Source organism: Sus scrofa, chromosome 15 (assembly GCF_054392235.1).
Source record: "Sus scrofa isolate SSC_HxYL_T2T_F1_AM1 chromosome 15, Sscrofa_HxYL_maternal_Yorkshire_Landrace_v2.0, whole genome shotgun sequence".
NCBI classification, from domain to species: Eukaryota; Metazoa; Chordata; class Mammalia; order Artiodactyla; family Suidae; genus Sus; species Sus scrofa.
This window is the reverse complement of record NC_139397.1, coordinates 119,109,272-119,124,146: the sequence shown is the minus strand read 5'-3', so window position 1 is coordinate 119,124,146 and position 14,875 is coordinate 119,109,272. Positions and strand designations below refer to the sequence as shown.

General features: G+C 38.9%; 2 long non-coding RNA genes across 29 annotated transcripts in view; both read left to right on the top strand.

Moving 5' to 3' along the window:
* Positions 1-14,875, top strand: part of LOC146396078 (uncharacterized) — a 1,511,729-nt gene that overhangs the window by 673,998 nt on the left and 822,856 nt on the right. The window lies entirely within an intron of this gene.
* HYCC2 (hyccin PI4KA lipid kinase complex subunit 2) overlaps positions 264-14,875 on the top strand; it is an 81,836-nt gene continuing 67,224 nt past the window's right edge. For 15 of the 28 annotated variants that reach the window (XR_002339352.2, XR_002339346.2, XR_002339347.2 and 12 more), the window contains exons 1-2: positions 264-293; positions 1,078-1,115. This is a non-coding gene — a long non-coding RNA (hyccin PI4KA lipid kinase complex subunit 2). Of the gene's footprint in view, positions 806-1,077; positions 1,116-14,875 lie in introns of all 28 variants that reach the window. The other 13 variants (XR_014828877.1, XR_002339348.2, XR_002339339.2 and 10 more) reach the window with 2 other exon arrangements.

Genomic DNA, 14,875 nt, shown 5'->3' with positions numbered 1-14,875 from the left:
CATGAAGATGGCTGGAAGTGGGAAATTTCCCCGCATATCTGTGCATCTGGAGTCTGACTGATGTAAGAGAAACAGTGAAGGACCCAAGGGCGGGGAAGAGCAACGAGTCTTTGTTGGGAGACCGGAATCTTTAGACGCTGCACAAAGGGAGGGCCGCGGCCATTTTTCTCCAATCAACGGAGCTGTTGTTGGAGCGTGGACCCACCCAATGGGAGGGCCGGTTGTTGCGCTGCAGTTGGCAGGCTGCTGCGGGAGGCGGTGGCGGTAAGAAGCCGGAGGCAGCGGGGTGACAGGTAGGCGGCGGCGCTGTCTTTAGGGGACACGGAGTACCAGAAAAGAGGGATTTTCTTTTTCTCTGGCTGCAGGGAGTATAGAGAGGATCTAACGTGGGTGGTTCGGAAAGGGCGGTAGCTGGAGTGTTTGTGGTTCCGGAACCTTTCAGAGACCAGGTAGCAGCTTGGGAGGGTCGTGAGGAAGAGAAAGCAGCCGAGGCGGGTGGAGGCTGAGCCCAGTGGCGACGTGGGGGCCTCGGGCGTGGGGGGCTGCGGAGGCGCCGGCGGAGACCGGAAAGAGGCGGGAGCAAGACGGTTTAATGAGGGCTGGAGGACTCCTTGCATGAAGCTCCAAGAGAGAAGAGGACGCGGCATTGCAGGCACCTGAGAGAAATCCTAGGGCTTGCTTCGTAGGGCCATTTCTCCGGGTGGGGACGGAGGGAGCGGAGAAGAAATATTTACTGGCGGTCAGATCCTTGAAACTCTTCATAGCTGTGCATTATGTAATCCATGGCTGTTATTTACCCAAACAAGTAGGTTGCCCTCCTGGAAGAAGAGATCTTGCAACCTATTGATATGTCAGAATAGTTTTTTTCACTGCTTTGACTGTTTTCTACCCTGGCAGGCTCTGTGGGCGAGGAAGCATGAAGGATAGAGTAGTCACGAAGAGCTCATCCCAAATATGGACTTGGGCTGAGAGATAATGTTTGTTTGAGATGAGCGTGGCCAGGTTCACGTTTTATAGTTCGTGAATTTGTTTTGAGGGTCAAGGCTAATTTAAAAAAAATTTTTTTTTAATCTTCAGGAAAGTGGAGAGCCTCAAGAACTTATATATACTACGAGGTAAGTGCAAGTTGGAAAATGACTAGATAATTAGTTGGTAGATTTTTTTTTTTTTACCCCCTAAATATTATGAAAGTTAGAGACTGTGAAAATAAGGTGGTGGTCTGAATTCGTTTGGTTTTTTGTTTCTGTTTTTTTTTTTTTTTTTTTTTTTTTTTTTTTTTTTTGCCGGGGGAATCACCTTTTTAAGTAATTTGCTCTGTAAGTTGAGAAGCTATTTATGAATTATTTATTTCTTGGGTTTAAAAAGTATGTTCTTTGTATCTCTCCAGTAGAGGTAAAATGCATTTATAGACATAATTACTTGTACATCATCGTGGGTTTTTTTTTTTTAGTTTTTTTAATTCATTTTTTGCACAATGAAATGTAGAATTAAAATAGGAATTCCATTCAGTGTGTATTATGAAATGACAGACTATGAAAAACTTGATTTTATAGCTCACTGTTTTAAAGGAAGCATTATAAATGTCTAAAATGTAAGCTGATTGAAAAGTTGCTTTTAGCTTGGAAGATAAAGACTAATGTAGTATTAGCAAGTGTATCATTTTCCTGAGCTTACTTTAATACTGCATGTCAGAAAAACTTTCTAAGATGTGATTTTTTTCTCTTACTAATAAATTATATTAATATAACCCAGAAACTAAATCTAAAAATGCCTTTATGAATGTCATTTAATAAAGAGGTGTATCATTAGAGTTTGTTTTTAAATGTTTAGAGTGCTGAGATATTTATCAGTGTTTCGGATAATAATTTTGACGCTTGGTGTTTCATTCTTTGTCTTTTTATCTTTTGGCAAGAACAATACTCTCAGTCACAGAACAGTTCTGTTTCCATTTTAGGTATAGGTCTTTAGTGTGAGTATATGTGAATAAATCTCTGCTTTTATGCTGGGTGGTATGTGTGTCTCTATGTGTGTATGTGTTTCTTCTGATTATGTAACCAGCCTACTAGAGCTGTCTTAGAGAACTAATGGTTGATTTTGAATGGCCAGTAGGTGTCATTGTGGAATGTAATAAAGTTGAACATTGAGTAGGAAATTACTAAGTGGTTTAAGGAACACTAGTCCAAATTAGAACATAATAATGATTGGCTGATTATTTATACATCATTAGAAATCCTCTTTTCTGGTGCATTCCAGTATTGGAGTTGATTATAAGGAATTTGAAACAAAGGCTGTAAAGAAGTATAGTTGTTTGCTCTAAAATGGACCTTGAAAGTTTTTAAATCTAACTCTTAAGCTATCTTGACATGCAGTATGGATTTAGGATTGTTTGATTGTTTTTTTTATATAGTTTTGGCATCTTATTGTAGTTTATTAGGTTCTAGAATGATTAAAATTTTCAGCTTGACTGAATTTTATAATAGAAAAACCAATGCTACATAATGAAATTCTAAAATGATAAGATGGGGGCAAAAAGTCTTCAAACAAGTTATCAGCTGCACCAAATAGTACTTTATTATTGTTCTTTTAACGTAAGAATAAAAGAGTTTTTTTCTTTTTCTGTGGCTTATTTTTGTTGTCCAAAATAGCTTTTTACATTTTTATCTGACTAGTAGACTGTGTGCTTTTCTCAGGATGATGAACTGAACATTCATCATTGTCTAAAATGTAATATAATGGATTCTGGAGGGAGCTGGCACAGAAAGCTCTAAAGGTAGCTTATAGCTGCTGTTAGTACATCCCTTGACCTGCAGAGCTTTCTGCTGTGCTCTTGTCACTTTGTAGCTCAGTTTCTTTTGCCTGCTATTGATAGCAATGTTAAAAAATAGAATTGGACCTGATTCAGGAATTCTCCATGAAAGTGGAGAATTACATATATATCAGAATAATCTGAGTATTTTTTAAAAGGCACACATACATATCCAGTATATCATCTCCATTTCTCTGCAGAATAGGGGGAATATGAAAAGAGGTAGATATATTTTGAAGGACAAAAAAAATCCCCTAGATAATATGGTCCACCATGGCCTGCCACTTGAAAATCATTGATCTAACTCAAGGCTCTTATACTGTAATGTGAACTAGAATAGTAGTTTTAGCTTGAGAAAAAGGGCTTCTAAATCTATCAATATTTTTATAGCTCAATAAAATTTCATCATTTAATGTCATAGCTGGGATGGATTTTCTAGCCAGGAGCTAAAGTTGCCAGAAATAAAAATTGTGCTGAATGTTTTGGTTGGGATTGGTTTTTACTTGGCACTTAGCTGAATTACATAAACCAAACTAAATTTCTTTCATGATTCAGACCTTTGCTTTGCACAGATATTTACTCACATCTTGTTCTTTTAATGTCTTTGAAAGCTATCTAGATCTAGATTAAACTAGAATTGGAAATTAAGAAATTTTCATGATAAAAGTTTTTCTTAAATAATATTGCTGTGATATGGAGTTCCTGTCGTGCCTCAGCAGAAAAGAATCTGACTAGTATCCATGAGGACGAAGGTTTGATCCCTGGCCTCACACAATAGGTTAAGGATCTGGTGTTGCCATGAGCTGTGGTGTAGGTCACAGACATGGCTTGGATCCCCTGTTGCCTTGGCTGTGGCTTAGGCCAGTGGCTACAACTCTGATTCCACCCCTAGCCTGGGAACCTTCATGTGCCACAGGTGGGGCCCTTAAAAAAAAAAAAAAAAAGGCAAAAAAAATACTGTTGGTGATATGTTGAAGATAAACATTTATCTTTTGAAAACAAATAATGTATATGAAAACTTTTGTGAAAGTGTTGACTTTGACACAGGCTCTGTTTAGAAAATCAGAGTTCATCTTTATGAATTCTAGATTTCTGTTTGGGTATCAGTCTGTCATAGAGACAAGTATGAGAAAAAGTGTGAATGAGTAGACTTCAATTTTGGAGAAAGGAATAAAACTCAATTGTGTAATGTATTGAGATGTGACTTGATTATTTATAGAATTACAGTTCTTCCCTGAGGAGTTCCCTGGTGGCCTAGCAGTTAAGGACTTGGTATGGTCAGTGCTGTGGCTCGGGTTTGATCCTTGGTCCAGGAACTTTCATGTGCCCCTGGAGTAGCCAAAAGAAAAAAAAAGAATTATAGTTCTAAGTGTAAAATGCAACTGCCAAAAATGTAGGCGTAAAATATGGTTAAGTGACACTTAAAATGTTAAGTGGTAAAGCATGAGTTAAAAAATAGTTATTTTCTTCAATCATTAAGATACTGAACTCCAAAAAAATTAGAATCAAACTTATTTAGCAACTTTGTCATTATGGATCCTTGATTTTTTTAACTCAAGTATAATTGACATAATCCCTTGGCTCTTGATAGTGCTTGATTGTTAACTAATACAGACTTTTGTTAGCTACTAAGATTCATCAGTTTAACTCCTTAAATTCCTTTCCATGTGTGTTTCTTTAAAAAATTAGTGGAAGGAGTTAGATGCTGAGTGCAGAGTGAAACTTATATATGCTTTTTATATATTCTTTTGTATGGAGGCTTAAATTTTTCTTTTCTTTTTTTTAACTAGACTTTACTTTTTAGAGCAGTTTTAGGGTCACTGCAAAATTGAATGGAAGGCACAGAGATTGCCCATGCACCTCAACACGTATACATAGTCTCCCCCATTATCAGTATCCTTCACAGAAGTGTACATTTGTGACACATTACCACCCAAAGTCTGTAGTTTACATTAGGTTTCAATTTTGATATTTTATACTATATGGGTTTGGACAAATGTCTCATGACATATATTTACTGTATAGTATCATACAGAGTGATATTAAGGCTTTTTAAACATTTTTTATTTAATTTTTTTTTTTAATGACACCCACAGCACATGGAAGTTCCCAGGCCAGGAATTAAATCTTAGTCCCAGAAGCAACATTAGTTGCAGCTGCAGCAACAGACCTTTTAACCCACCTCCCTGGGCCAGGGACCAGATCCGAGCCTCCATAGCAACAGTTGGATTCTTAAGCTACTGCACCACAGTGGGAGCTTCATAGTAATATTAAGGCTTTTTTATTTTCCTTCTTTTTACAATCAGCTGCAAAAACTGGTGAAGTTCCTAGGCTAGGGGTTGAATTGGAGCTGCAGCTGCCAGCCCACGCCACAGCAACACCAGATCCAAGTCACATCTGCAACCTACTCCAGAGCTTGAAGCAACTCCAGATGCAGGGATCAAACCTGCATCCTCACAGATACTGTGTTGGGTTCTTAAGCTGCCGAGCCACAATGGGAACTCCAACACTTTTTATTTATTTATTTTTAGTTGTATAATGATCATAACAATCTAATTTCGCAGGATCCAAGACTTTTTATTTTTTATTCTGATTTATTTATTTATTTATTTTCTGTCTTTTGTTGTTGTTATTGTTGTTGCTATTACTTGGGCCGCTCCCGCGGCATATGGAGGTTCCCAGGCTAGGGGTCGAATCGGAGCTGTAGCCACCGGCCTACACCAGAGCCACAGCAACTCGGGATCCGAGCCGCGTCTGCAACCTACACCACAGCTCACGGCAACGCCAGATCGTTAACCCACTGAGCAAGGGCAGGGACCGAACCCGAAACCTCATGGTTCCTAGTCGGATTCGTTAACCACTGCGCCACGACAGGAACTCCTCCGATCCAAGACTTTTTAATCCGCATGTATTCCTTTTGTAGTTCTTTCTTTTTAAGTGAAAAAGGAAGTGGGGAGGAGAGAGTGTACTACTGTCTTTTCTACTTTATGATTGTAAAACTCACATAACATGAAGTACTATAAAATCTAAACTTAACATGAATTTGCATCCTGTCACAGTACATACTGTTTTGTTTGTGGGGAAAAAAAACTGGAGGAAATGAATGTTTCTATTCTTCAGGGCTCTGTTGTCAAATATCTTGTCATTCGGTACCCAGTCCCTCTGATGTTATTTATTCAACTAGCATCTAGATGTGGTGATTTTCAAATCTCTGTCCCTAGACCAGAGATTTTTTTGATCTCTGCCTGTTAATCCTATAAATCTAATTGCTGCTAGGCGATGATGACTTGCAGATCCCTCAAATAGAGTATATCTAAAAGTGAATTCATATTTTATCATCTACCTAATATGCTAAAGCTAGAACCTGGTGTTGTCTTTGACACTGTTCTTATACCCCTTATCTGAGCATGCTGGAGTCTGTTGATTCTTCCTTCTATTTCTTTAATTCCATTCACTTCTCTCAATTTGTACAACCACTAGAAACAATATGAAGAGTTAGGATCTAGAAGCAGATAAGCTGTATTAAAATCCTAGCTCCACCATTAATAGCTTCAGTTTCTTCATCTTTAAAAACAGAGTCGTACTGGAGTTCTCTGTGGTACAGTGGGTTAAGGATCGGGTATTGTCACTGCAGCAGCTTGGGTCACTGCTGGGGCATGGGTTCAGTCCGTGGCCCAGGAACTTCCACATGCCACAGGCACAGCACAAAAACAAAACAGAATTGTACAGCCCAGCAGTTGCACTTTTAAACATTTATTCCAGAGAAATTGAAACTTAAATTCAGGAGTTCCCGTTGTGGCTCAGGGGTTAACAAATCCAACTAGGAACCATGAGGCTGAGAGTTCGATCCCTGGCCTCACTCAGTGGGTTAAGGATCCAGTGTTGCCATGAGCTGTGGTGTAGGTCGCAGACATGGCTCGGATCTGGCATTGCTATGGCTGTGGCATAGGCTGGCAGCTGTATCTCCGATTCGACCCCTAGCCTAGGAACCTTCATATGCCTTGGGTGTGGCCCTAGAAAAGACAAAAAGACCAAAAAAATAAAAAAATAAAAATAAATTAAAAAAAGAAACTTACAGTCACACAAGAACCTTCAGAGCAGTTTTAGCCAAAAGCTGGAAACAACCCAAATGTGCTTCAACAGGTGAATGGTTAAACAAACCGTGGCACATTTATACTAAACAGCAGTAAAAGAGTGAGCTATTGATACACGCAACAACTAGGATGGGTCTCAAGTGATAAAAGCCACTCTCAAAAAGTTAAATATTCCCTTTGATTCCCCTTATATAGCATTCTTAAAATGTCAAAATTATATAGTTGAAGAGCAGAGTACTGTTTGCCAGAGGTTAGGGATTAGGGTGAAGGAAGTGGGTGACTACAGGGGAGCCTCTTGGTTATAGAACAGTTCTGTGTCTTAATTGTGGTAGAAGTTATGCAAATCTACATCTGTTATAAAATTGTATAAAACTACATACATACACACACACACGGAGACACATGAGTGCTTATAAAACTTGTGGTATCTGAATAATCCTCTGTGGACTATACCAAGGTCAGCTTCCTGGCCTTGCTATTTTACTGTAGTTATGCAGGGTGTTACCATTGAGGGAAACTAGGCAAAGGGTACGTGGGACCTCCTGATACATAGTTTGGGAACTGCTTATGAGTGTATAATTATTTCAAAATAAGATGTTTAAAGGGTCGTATTAAGGATTAAATGAACAAATATATATAAAGTTCTTATTGTAGTACTTGGTGCATCATAAAATATATAACATATATAATAGTAGTAGTAGCAGCAGCAGTAGTGATAGTAAAGGCCCCTAACCTCTTACTGGACCTCTCACTAAGGACCATTCCAACAGTATTCTTTTTTTTTTTTTTTTTTTTTTTTTTTTTGTCTTTTGTCTTTTGTTGTTGTTGTTGTTGCTATTTCTTGGGCCGCTCCTGCAGCATATGGAGGTTCCCAGGCCAGGGGTTGAATCGGAGCTGTAGCCACCGGCCTACGCCGGAGCCACAGCAACGCGGGATCCGAGCTGCGTCTGCAACCTACACCACAGCTGACAGCAACGCCGGATCGTTAACCCACTGAGCAAGGGCAGGGACCAAACCCGCAACCTCATGGTTCCTAGTTGGATTCGTTAACCACTGCGCCATGACGGGAACTCCCCAACAGTATTCTTATTGGTCACCCTGCCCTCCTTCTGGTCCATTCTACAATTTCTAAATTGTCTATTACATATTACTCATTTCATACAAAATCCTTTAATGGCTCCCCATTGTATTTTCATACATTAATTTATTTTTTTTAATTGGTTGTGGAGTGAAGCATTGGAATCAGCATGCCTTACAGGTCCCTATAATAGGTGAATTAAAGATAAAAATAGAAAAATCTCAAGTAATTTCTCTCAACTTCAGTATTGTTATCAAAGTTTATTTGGTATTACTGCCTAAAACACTACCCTAAAGTTTAATGACTCAGAACAAAAAGATTATTATTTTTCATGATTCTGTAGATTGGCTAGACTGTTCTTTTGGTTTCACTTGGCTCTCTCATGCAGCTAAATGCACCAGGAGGGTAGACTGAGTTAGAAGGACCTTGATGTGTTTGCACATGGTGCTAGCTGTCCATTAAAGTGCTACAGTTCTTCCCAGCGTGGCTTTTCAGCCTCTAGTAAGCTAGTCTGGTATCCTTACACAGCATTTCTTTTTTTTTTTTTTTAGGGCTGCACTCTTGGCATATGGAGGTTCCCAGCCTACCCACAGCCACAGATCCAAGCTGAGTCTGTGGCACATACCACAGTTCATGGCAATGCCAAATCCTTAACCCACTGAGCAAGGCCAGGGATTGAACCCTCAACCTCATGGTTCCTAGTCAGATTCATCTTCACTGTGCCATGATGGGAATTCCCTTACATAGCATTCTTTGGTTAGCCTTCTAGCAAGGTGAAGGTGGAAGCTATAAAGTTGCAGGGCATCTCTGAGGATTAAGCTTTGGAATTTATATAATGACCCTTCCACCACATTTGTTGGTCAGAGCAGCTCACCAGGCTAACCCCAACTCAAGGGAATAGAGAAATAGAAAAGGACCTTTCTATTGTCTCAGTCAGTTCAGGCTGCTGTACCACAGACTGAGTGGTTTAAACAACAAACATTTATTTTTCACGGTTCCTAGAACTTGGGATGTCCAAGATCAAGGTGCCAGCAAATTTTGTGTCAGCTGAAGATCCACTTTCTGTTTCTGGGATGGCTGTCTTCCTACTGTGTTATAACATGAGAACTCTCTAGGGCTCTTTTATAAGGGCACTGATGCCGTTCATGAGAGCTCCGCCCTCATGACTTCGTCACCTCCCAAAGGTCCTACCTCTTAATACCATCACATTGGGGGTTAGTATTTCAATATATGAATTTGGTGAAGACAAAAATTCAGTCCACAGAGAAATCAGATTATTTTCTATTTTCTTTCTTTCTTTTTTTTTTCAGTCTTTTTGCCTTTTTCTAGGGCTGCACGCGTGGCATATGGAGGTTCCCAGGCTAGGGGTCGAATTGGAGCTACAGCTGCCAGCCTATACCACAGCCACAGCAACTGGGGATCAGAGCCATGTCTGCGACCTACACCACAGCTCACAGCAACGCCGGATCCTTAATCCACTGAACAAGGCCAGGGATCGAACCCGTAACCTCATGGTTCCTGGTTGGATTCGTTAACCACTGAGCCACGACGGGAACTCCTGTTTTCTCTTTTCTTAATGTAAGGATGAAAAACAGTCTGAAAAATGACATGATCACTGTAAGAATTTGAAAATTTTTGGTGAGATGTAACAAAAATAAAAACACAAGTACCAAAGACATTAAATGGCAAGCCAAGAAGGACAGGTTCCAAATCTTTATGAAGTATACTACTTAGCCATAAAAAAGAATAAAATAATGCCATTTGCAGCAATACGGATGCCGCTAGAGATTATCATACTAAGTGAAGTAAGTCAGAAAGAGAAAGACAAATACCATATGATAGCACATATATGTGGAATCTAAGACATGGCATGGGTGAACCCATCTACAAAACAGAAACAGACTCACAGACATAGAGATGTGGTTGCCAAGGGGGAGGGGGGAGGGAGTGGGATGGACTGGGAGTTTGGGGTTAGAGGCAAATTGTTATATTTAAAATGGATAAGCAGGAGTTCCTGTTGTGACTCAACAGAAAGGAATCTGACTAATATCCATGAGGGACTAGTATCCATGAGGATGCGGGTTTGATCCCTGGCCTTGCTCAGTCGGTCGTGGATCCGGCATTGCTGTGAGCTGTGATGTAAGTCACAGACTCTGCTCAGATCCTGCATTGCTGTGGCTGTGGGGAAGACTGCCAGCTGTAGCTCCAATTCGACACCTAGCCTGGGAACCTTCATATGCCATGGGTGCAGCCCTAAAAGGCAAAAAATAAAATAGTCTACTACAGCACAAGGAACTTTATCCAGTCTCTTGGGATATTCCATGATGGAAGATAATATAAGAAAGGGAATGATGGGTCACTTAGCTGTACAGCAGAAATTGGCACAATGTTGTAAATCAACTATAATAAAAATTTTTTCTAATTTTAAAAATCTTTATGAAGTAGAATAGTGTGCATAATGTGGGAGAATCAGCCTTATCTAACTGTTGTGCTACATTAGTGTTACTTGCAAGCTTAAAGGAGGTTAGTCTGTAGAAAATTCACTGTTTTTTTATTTGAACACATTTTATTTTATTTATTTATTTGCTTTCTTAGGGCCGCACCCACGGCATATGGAGGTTCACAGGCTAGGGATCAAATCGGAGCTGTAGCTGCTGGCTTACACCGTAGCCACAGTAACACCAGATCCAAGCTGCATCTGCGACCTACACCACAGCTCTTGGCAACACTGGATCCTTAACCCACTGAGCAAGGCCACAGATTGAACCTGCGCCCTCATGGATCCTAGTCAGATTTGTTTCTACTGCACCATGACGGGAATTTCTGAACAGGTTTTAAACAGCTGATTTAACATCTCTTATTAAAATGTTTATTTTTTCCTTCTTATTTTCATATAATTTGGTTTTGGCCAGTCGCAGTTTATAAGCCACATTACTTTTCTAGAACATAACTCCCAAATGTTGGCAAGAAATTATAGTACTGTGTTAGTAAATCTTATCAGTGTACTAAGCTCCTGTAACCACTCCTCTACCTGAACTATATTGGTGATTGATGTACCTTCACAGAGTATAGATTCTTCATTCAGTTTTACTTTCTACACCTCCCCCCATCCTACAAATTTCAGTGAAAGTATCTTAAACACTTTATCAGCGTTCGGTTGAAGCATAGGTGAAATGACTTGTTGATTTCTTAGACCATAGATTTGTTGCTAGAGTCTCTTTCTTACCTTAGGTAGGAATTATGTTTGGCTGCTAGAAACAGAAAAGAAATAATGATTGTGAATTTCCTGTTGTGGCTCATCAGGTTAAGAACCGTATCCATGAGGATGCGGGTTTGATCCCTGGGTTCTCTCAGTGGGTTAGGGATCTGGCCTTGCCTCAAGCTGCTGCTTGTATCTTGCTGTGGCTGTGGCATAGGCCGTGGCCTACAGCTCTGATTCTGCCCCTAGCCTGGGAATTTCCATATGCCGCAGGTGCGGCCTGAAAAAAAAAAGACAATAAAAAGCAAAAGAAATAACCATTGTTATAAGATAGTACATTTCTTGGTCTTATAAAAAAATTCAGAAATAGTAGTCTAGAACTAATATGGAAACTCCATAGACTTTTCAATTACCCAGCCTCCTTCTCTTTTTCCTCTGCCATCCCTAGCATGTGGCTTCTGTTCTCACAGAATGGTTGCTGGCTATCTAGCCATTACATCCATGATCTAGGCTGAAGAAAGAGAGGAAGAAAGTCAGAAGACAAAAGGGGACATACCTTTCATCTTTTAAGAAACCTTTCTAGAATTCCCTACACAGTATTTCCTCTGATCTCATTGACCAGAACTTAGTCATTTGGTCATACTTGTCTACTAAGTAAGGTTCAGAAATGGCTTTAGATGAGCATATAGACTAGATCAGTGGAGGCGTACATCTGTATTGGATGGGAACTAGTAGTCTTTGCCTCTGCTAAGTCTGCCATTGACTGCTTTTTTGCTGTTAAGCCCTTCAATGATCATGAACTATGTGCTAACTATGTGCAGGGCCCTGTCAGGAACTGGAAGTACAAATACATCTGAGATGTACTCCCTACCCTAGAGAAGTTAGGGACCTTATAGCTTTCCTGCCCCAGCCCCCAGGCCAAGCAGTCAGATCTCTCCCGAGGTGTTGGGCTATCCTATTGTTGATATCTTCTTCTGGTCTCTGGCTTGACTTTTCACTCTCTGAAATGTCTTTTGATGACAAGTTTAATACAGTCCAATTTATCTTTGTTGTTATGGTTAGTGCTTTCTGTGTTTGCTTAAAATGCCTGCTCTAAAAGACACAAAGATGTTTTGGCTGTGGTTTTTTGTTGTTGTTTGTTTTTTTACTTTCACATTTAGATCTACATTCTTTTTGGAATTTACTTTGTGAGTTATGTAAGGTTAAAGATCACGATACATTATTTTCCATAGGAATATCCAGTTGACCCAGTGTCTTTTATTTAAAAGATCGTCTTTTCCCTATTACACTGCCGTTTCCCTTTGTCACAAATCAAATAGTCCTATTTGTGTGTGACTGTTTCTAGGCGTATTGTTTTCATTGGTAAGTTTTAGTTTCTATTCTTGTACAGTTTAATTACTATGGCTTTCTAACAAGTCAATATTTTGGAGCATAACCCTCCAGTTTCTGTTGTTTTTCAAGACTGCTTTAGTTATTCTTGGCTCCTTGCATTTTCATAGGGATTTCAGAATCAGCTTGTCAGTTGCCTTTCAAAAGGAGATGAGTGGGATTTTGATTAATTGTTTTGGAACTAGAAATAAATTGGGGGAGAATTGACATTTTTTACCTTGAATCTCCAACCTGTGAACATGGTATATATCCTTCAATGTATTTAAACCTTTAAATTTTCTTAAAATGTTTTCTAGTTTTCAGTGTGATGGTCTTGCACATCTTCTGTTAGATTTCTGTCTTTTTAAAATGCTGTTGGAAGTTGTGTTTTTTGTTTTGTTTTGTTTTTGTCTTTTTGCCTTTTCTAGGGCCGCTCCCTCGGCACATGGAGGTTCCCAGGCTAGGGGTCTAATTGGAGCTGTAGCTGTCAGCCTACACCACAGCTCACCGCAACACCAGATCCTTAACCCACTGAGCAAGGACAGGGATCGAACCCGCAAATTCATGGTTCCTAGTCGGATTTGTTAACCACTGTGCCACGACAGGAACTCCTGGAAGTTGTGTTTTTTAAAAACACTGGTTTACAGAAATATAATTGATCTTTATATGTTAGCCTTATATCTAGAAACCTAGATAAATTCACTTATTAATTTGTAGAATCTTTTGAATTTTCTTGATACATGTTCATATTGTCTATTAATAATCATATCATAAGTAAATAATGACATTTATTCTTCTCTAGTTATAATTCTTATATCTTTTTCTTGACTTTCTGTACTAGCTAGACCCTCCAGTACAATGTTGTTGAACAGAAGTGCTGATAATGATCATCTCTTTCTTGTTTTCAACCTCAGAAAATAAGTTTTCAGTATTTTACCACTGACTGTGACACTTTGTATAGGCTCTCTATCGATACCCTTTATGAGTTTTCTAGTAGGTTTTATCATGAATGGGTATTGAATTTTGTCAGATGGTCCTTATTTTTAATGTCTCATATATAGTGCTAAATTTCATTTGCTAATACATTGGTATAATTTTTGCATCTGTGTTCATGAGAACGGTTAGTCTATGATTTTCCTTCCTTGTAATGTCTGTCAGTTTTTGACATCAAGGTTACTCCAGTTCTTGAAAAGAATTGGAAAGTCTTCTATTATTTTCAGTTCTTCTGAAGACTTTGTACAAGCTTGGTTTGTTTCCTCCTTAATTGTTTGAAAGAATCCCATAGTGAAACCATCTGCACTTGAGATTTTCTTTATGGAAAGAGTCTTACTAATAGATTACATTTCTTTTACAGCCATGAGGTTATTTGGATATTCTGTTTCTTTTAGTGTTGGTAATTTATATTTTTCAAGAAATATATTCATTTCATGCTAAGTATCACATTTATTGGAAGGAGGTTGATCTTATCCTCTTTTTGATGTCTAAAATTTCATAGTAATTTTTGTTTTCTCTAATCATTATTACTAGGGGTATGTCAGATTTTATTAATCTTTTCAAAGAACTAACTTTTGGGTTTGTTGATTATTTTGTCTGTTGTATGCATTTGCTCTTCTATCTGGCTTCTTGAGATAGATATCTATCAATAGTTAAAACCATTGATTTTTTTTGCAGCCTCTTTGCTAGTGTAGGCATTCTTAGCTTTGCAAGGTACCAGGTTAACTGAAACTTTTAAATGCATATAGGAACTATGTCTTTGCTTTATACATGAGAGTGAGAACTTCCTGTATATGCCATTAGAGCCATAGCTACACCCCACAAGTTTTAATATGTTATATCTTTCTTAGCATTGAATTTGGCACTTTTACTAATTTTGGTTTTAATACCTTCTTTGATCCATAAATTACTTAAAAGTATAATTAAAAATTTCCAGGTAGTTGGGGTTTGTTTAGGTTTTTATTTACTGTTGTTAATGATCTCCAGGTTAATTTTGTTGTGGTTCAGGAACACACTTTGAATGGCTCAGCTTTCCTATCATTTGCCCTGTTGGATTATCTTGGGGATTTTTGTTTTTTGTTTTCTTCAAATTGAGAGCCTGTTGAGTATCTAGCCTTAGCCCTCAAAGATTGTCAGAGACCTGTCTCTGAGAGGTTCCCAGCATAACTCTCAAGTCTGCCTGCCTGCCTTCACTGTCTGCCTTCACTGCTTCACAATCTGGCAGTTATTTTGGTGGTTCAAAATTCCCAAGGTACAAAGAAACTTTCTCCTTGTCATCAAGCGCCCCTTTCCAAAGTATTACCAGTTCCTTGTGTATCTTTCCAGAGATATTCTGT